Source organism: Lactuca serriola, chromosome 8, assembly GCF_051521515.1.
Source record: "Lactuca serriola cultivar US96UC23 chromosome 8, Lser_US96UC23_V15, whole genome shotgun sequence".
NCBI lineage: Eukaryota > Viridiplantae > Streptophyta > Magnoliopsida > Asterales > Asteraceae > Lactuca > Lactuca serriola.
Genome location: NC_136415.1, coordinates 70,688,127 through 70,694,126, shown reverse-complemented (window position 1 = coordinate 70,694,126; position 6,000 = coordinate 70,688,127).

Below are 6,000 nucleotides of genomic sequence, written 5' to 3'. Positions count from 1 at the left end.
CTAATCCTAAAAAAACTTCAGATCTCCATGGGACTTTCAATCGTAACCTTTGAGTTACAAAATAAATCCTTATTGAGGACTCCTTCTTTTTCTTGGAATAAGTACTTTCCTTCATTTATTGTAACAGACCGATGGGTCATGTTCTAATGATCTCTCATTGTATACTGCACTACTTAGACTCAGATCTCCTTGGGATAATTTTCGGAACAAACTACATCTTCCTTCATGTTCTAATGTGATACAATCACAGTTCAACATGTATTATTCCTAAATATCAATTTCTTTAACAATGAGTGCGATACTTCTGTTGATCGCCTTAATCATCTTTTACTTTAATCTTCTGGATTAAGTCAAATGCTACATCGAACTTGGTTCTCTGAACCACGTAACATACTCATCTTAGTCGGACTCGATTCAATATGAGCTCTAAGGTCGGAATAACAATCATCTTCTTAGTCTTTACCGAAACGATGGTAATGACAGACTAGAACAAGACGGAATCAAATAATAGCTCCTTGGTAACTTTGTGACTTTCCCTGATCCAAGTACGAGTCCTATGCTTCCGGTAGTATAGGCGTCTACTACCATTCGCACCTACTCATACTCGTCCCAAGTATTGTCTCGTAGTTCTCCAAATCGCCATACAAGAATTTCACAAAGTCATTCAATTCATCATATGACAAAACCATGGTTTATATTATTTCCTTGAAATGATTACACAAAGGTTCAAGTTTACCCTATAATATGCCTCTAATAGGCCTAACCACTTGTTACTATTCCCATTACTACTTTATAACTTGATCTTCTTCTTTTGCAGCCTCAAGTGTCATCTGAAAGGCTCTCGCCTTCGGCTTTGGTGGTAGATTGGGATTTGCAGCATCCTTTCTCTTCGGACAGTCTTTAAAAACATGCCCTTCTTCATGGCACTCAAAACATACCCTCTTGTCGGATGGACACACGTTGGCATAATGCCCAGTCTTTCCACATTTGAAGCAAGTCACCTCCTCACTACATTTCCCTGAGTGCATCTCTTGCACTTCTCACACCACTTCACTTCATCTCCTCCTCCAAACTTCTTAAACTTAGAAAATTTGCTTCTCTTGCTGGAACCTGAGGTTCCTACTAATTTTCTCTTTTCACCAACTTCCGCCCTCTCTAAACCCTTCTCTCTGATATGAACCTCAACGTTCTTAGCAGCCTAGATGGCGGCTTTCAAAGGGGTTGCTTTCTTGACCATCGGACCAAAGTCCGCTGGTAATCCGAGGGCGAACTTGTTGATCTTAGAAAGTTTAGTTGGAACTAAGTAAGGAACAAGCTTCATCTTTTCAGTAAAACTAGCAGTGTATTCAGTAACGCTCATCTTTCCCATCTTTAAATTCTGGAACTCATTATTAATTTCCAGAAGATCCTGCTCAGAGCAGTATTGCAGTTTCAGTTGTAGTACAAAGTCTTCCCAAGGCATCTTATGTAACGACCCAAAAATCATGACTAAAAATTTCTTTTAAACATTACTAAAAATAGATTTATAACAACATATCATAAGTCAAACATAACTTTTGAGTATTAAATTCAAAACATAATATCATTATCAGAGTCAAACATTCCCAGGCTAACTGACTATGGTGTGTGCTCTGCAATCTTCCCGAGCTCCTCTTTTGAAAACCGAGTACCTGAAACCAAAACTGAAAACCGTAAGCACGAAGCTTAGTGAGCTCCCCCAATCTACCACATACCATACAAAAACATATAAAGCACCTATTGGGCCTTGCCCACTGCATCAGACCGAAGTCCGGACTAACTGGGGCCTTGCCCCCTGCATCGGACCGAAGTCCGGAAACTGACTGGGACCTTGTCCCCTGCATCGGACCGAAGTCCGGACTAACTGGGACCTTGTCCCCTGCATCGGACCGAAGTCCGGGCTAACTGGGGCCTTGCCCCCTGCATCGGACCGAAGTCCGAAAACTGACTGGGACCTTGTCCCCTGCATCGGACCGAAGTCCGGAAACTGACTGGGACCTTGTCCCCTGCATCGGACCGAAGTCCGGGCTAACTGGGGCCTTGCCCCCTGCATCGGACCGAAGTCCGGACTAACTGGGACCTTGTCCCCTGCATCAGACCGAAGTCCGGGCTAACTGAACAGAACATAACATAAACATATCAACTAGCATGAACACACGTATACTGCATACTACTTCGGGCCGTAGCCCGGAACACATAACACATAAATCCTGTCTGAGCCACGAAGGCATCAAACATACTAACTACTATATCAGATCAACATTCGAAAACTACTGCTATCTAAACGGGCCGACATTGTGGCCTTAGACCCATTCCTACTGGAAGGAGACTCACCTGAACTGCTGAGCCCTGCTGATAAACCTCTGGCTGCTACTCGACAATCCCCTGAACCGCTGCTCCTCTAGCTCTCCGAGCTATCAATATACATATAACACTTAGTCTGACAGTCAACTAGGTCAACTCTGGTTAAAGTCAACCTTCCAGGTCAACCTTACTCGCCGAGTCTTCCTAAAGACTCGCCGAGTTCATAAGCTCAGGGTCTTTCTTATTCGCGACCCGACTCGCCGAGTCAGTCCATGACTCGCCGAGTCCAACTAGTTCCAAGTCCTGACCTGTCCAACTCGCTGAGTCATCACCCGACTCACTGATTCTAGTCTCAACTCAAAGGGTTTAGGGTTTCGTGATCTGACTCGCTGAGTCCAAGAACAGACTCGCCGAGTCCTAGACAATCTTCAACCAACTCGTCGAGTTGTTCATCCAACTCGCCGAGTCCATGCCTAACTTCATCCGACTCGACGAGCTGTTCATCCTACTCGTCGAGTTCCTCCTCATCTTCAAGCTACTCGCCGAGTCCACTCGAAGGACTCGCCGAGTCTATCCAATCCTCAATCCATGCAGTGGCTTTTCGAGCCAAACAGAGCTTCCAACTCATAGATCTATACTTCTAGGGCCTATTCCCCACGTAAAGTGGCAAACTTTACGTGTAGATTGAGAGATCTATGCTCAAAACACACTAAACTAGGGTTTATGGCAAACATGCCTCTTCAACATACCAAGGGCTGATACTCTAGGGGATTCAAGACCAAAACCAACATGGATCTGAGGTAGCAACCTCAGATCTGAACCTCCAACTCGAATTGGTTACATATCATACCAATAATGACCAAAACTCACACATAAGAATAGATCTAGATGCAAAGGGAGTCCAAGCAACAACTTATTACCTCCAATTGGTCTGAAATGACTCCTCAATCCTAGATCTACAGTCCCTTCTTGCACCTCCAAGGTCTTTCTTCCTCCTCCAAGCTTTAGTGCACTCTTCAAGGCAAGATCTAGCTCAAAAACGGATATGGCGGCTAGGGTTTGGTGTTCTGAGGTAGAAAGGGAGTAAAGGAACCCTAGGAAAGAGAATGAGACGCTTAAATAGGCTCCAAGTCCCGGATTTAGGGTTTTCCTCGATCAGACCCAACTCGTCGAGTCTCCTTGGCCGACTCGCCGAGTCGGTCGCTTTCACCACAACCCGGATCCCGCTCGGACTCGCCGAGTCCCTCCATGGACTCGCCGAGTCTCCCCTAAACTTGAGGTTTTCTTTCTTTTCTTGGCTTTCCAAACTTTGGGGTGTTACATCTTACTAGCTTCTCCCTTGGGCATCGAATTAGCTAGTAACTTCCACCAGTTCAACACACCAGACTTTAATAGAGGAATTGCAAGTGCGGTCTTTTGTTTGTTGCTGCACTCACAACTTTCAAACATCGTCTCCATTTCGGAGATCCAATTCATGACTTCCACCGGTGTCGGACTTCCAGATAGACATGGCGGTTTAGATGCCATGAAATCTTTGTATTTGCATCCGCGTCCATCAACTCCTCCATCCTGGTTGTTTTGTCTAACTATCGGTGGGTTGGCTTGACCAAGAGTCCCACTGTAGTTCCCTCCTACTGATTGCCCTTCATTCAATACGGGCTGTTCCACAGGCATCGTAGTCTCTTCCTTATGTTGTTGTAGTAATCGCCTTGTCTCCTCCATCTGGCAATCTAACATCATCTGCATCATTGCTTGTACCCCAACCATCGTCATTGGCTCAGGTGCAGCTCCTACAACAGGTACTTGTTCAACTACTTGAGGTTGAGGCTCTTGATCCCTGTTTATGTTTGCATTTGCAACTCCACTATGAGTTCTTGTCATTACAATCTATATACCGAATAAGGCGAATTTAGGTCTTTACCCTCGATAGGTATTTAAATTCCCTTATCCCTCCGAAACGTTTACATGTTGGTTCTAATCTCGTAATCGTACGGTTAGAATCCTACACACATAAGGTATCCAGATCCGGTCAGCAACAGACCATAGATCCGAACAATAATGGCATATATGGAAAACATATAACATTTAGCACATAAGGGTATTTTAGGCATCTTTCCTAAAATAAACTAGTGCTCGTGTCTAAAATATGGTAGACACTCATCTCACAATCATCACTTAGCATTCTAAGTTTAAGTCTAGAAATTCTACAATTTCTTAGTTCGCTTAAACTAATGCTCTGATACCAACTGTGACATCCCCTAATTTCTCGGCCAGAAAAGACCGATTTAATTTTTGCTTTTTAAAATAAAATCAGAGAAATCTTTTTAAAAGATGTTGCGGAATTTGTTCCCAAACAAAACATGATAAAAGTTTATCAAAACTTTCTTTAAGAAATGTATAGTTTCATTTCATATCAAAACCTCGGGATGTCATGTTCCGATATAGATCAAAAGCATAAACAAGACATTATAAGCCTTTCAATAGTTATTTACAACTACTGACCTATAATCCAAAAATCCCTCATTGTCCTCCGACTATGCTCGGGGTCCATTACCTGTAACATAAAAAGCTGAGTGGGTCAGGCTTGGGATCCTGGTGAGCATATAGGGTTTTCAACCCACAATAATAATAAACTTACTAAGTTCATCAATCAACAATAACCCTGATTACCCGTTCCCGTTATCCTCACTTTATGTCCCTAAACACTTATCACAAGGGACCTAGCCTAAAGAATATTATCGGGATGGACACTACTGCTAAGGGGTTTCCTCAGCCATACATGTCCTAAAGGCAACCATGAGGGGGATGGAGTACATCAAATAAACACCCAAGTTCATTAACACCTACAGGTTGCGGGCCTGCTAATGTTTCCCACTGGACTGTCTAGAAAGTCCTTGGTCGTCATCCAAACTTCGCTAGATGACTGGATCTCAAAACTCATCTAGGCCTCTTCTCAATTTTATTTTTATCACACAACACTATCTACCCATGTTCTACCCAACATATTTGTAGATAAAAATACTTATATAGTTTAAAACTTGTATAAAACATCAACTCAACGGTCACCTCAAATAAACAATTAATATATATTTATACATAGCACGTATTATAAGGTAAATACTTCATATCTATGTTTAAAATGAAAGTGACTATACACTCACTTGATTTGATGATAATCGGGCAGCAATTCGTTTCCTAAAACGATCATTTCTAATAAAACCTGGAGTTTTATTGAGAAACCGGGCTCTGCAAAAATCGGGCTTTGAAACCGAAAAGATAAATTTTCCGGGCTTCTCGGGCACTTCGTGGCGTATTCCGGGGCTTATAATCGATACCGGGGCTTTGGGGATGTTAATATGAAGAAAATATGGGAAAAGGGGTTAAAAGTGGCAAATTTCCAAAGTTACCCGGGAAGTCTCGCATGGCTGCTATTTATAGGGGAAGAGGACCGAAGGCTCGAATCCAAACTGAGGAGGGGATGGTACGCGTCTGCAAGGCTTGGACCAGGTGGCTGCTTCGGCGAGGGTCGGACTGGTCAGCTGCGAGCTTCAGATTGGTCAGCAGCCTCGGTCCAATGAGAAGAGCCCACGTATGCGAAGGGGTGTTCGAGGGGTGTCTTCGGGGCATCTCATGCGAAGTTGTTGGCTTCTAAGTGGACCTCGACTGCAGTCCAATCAG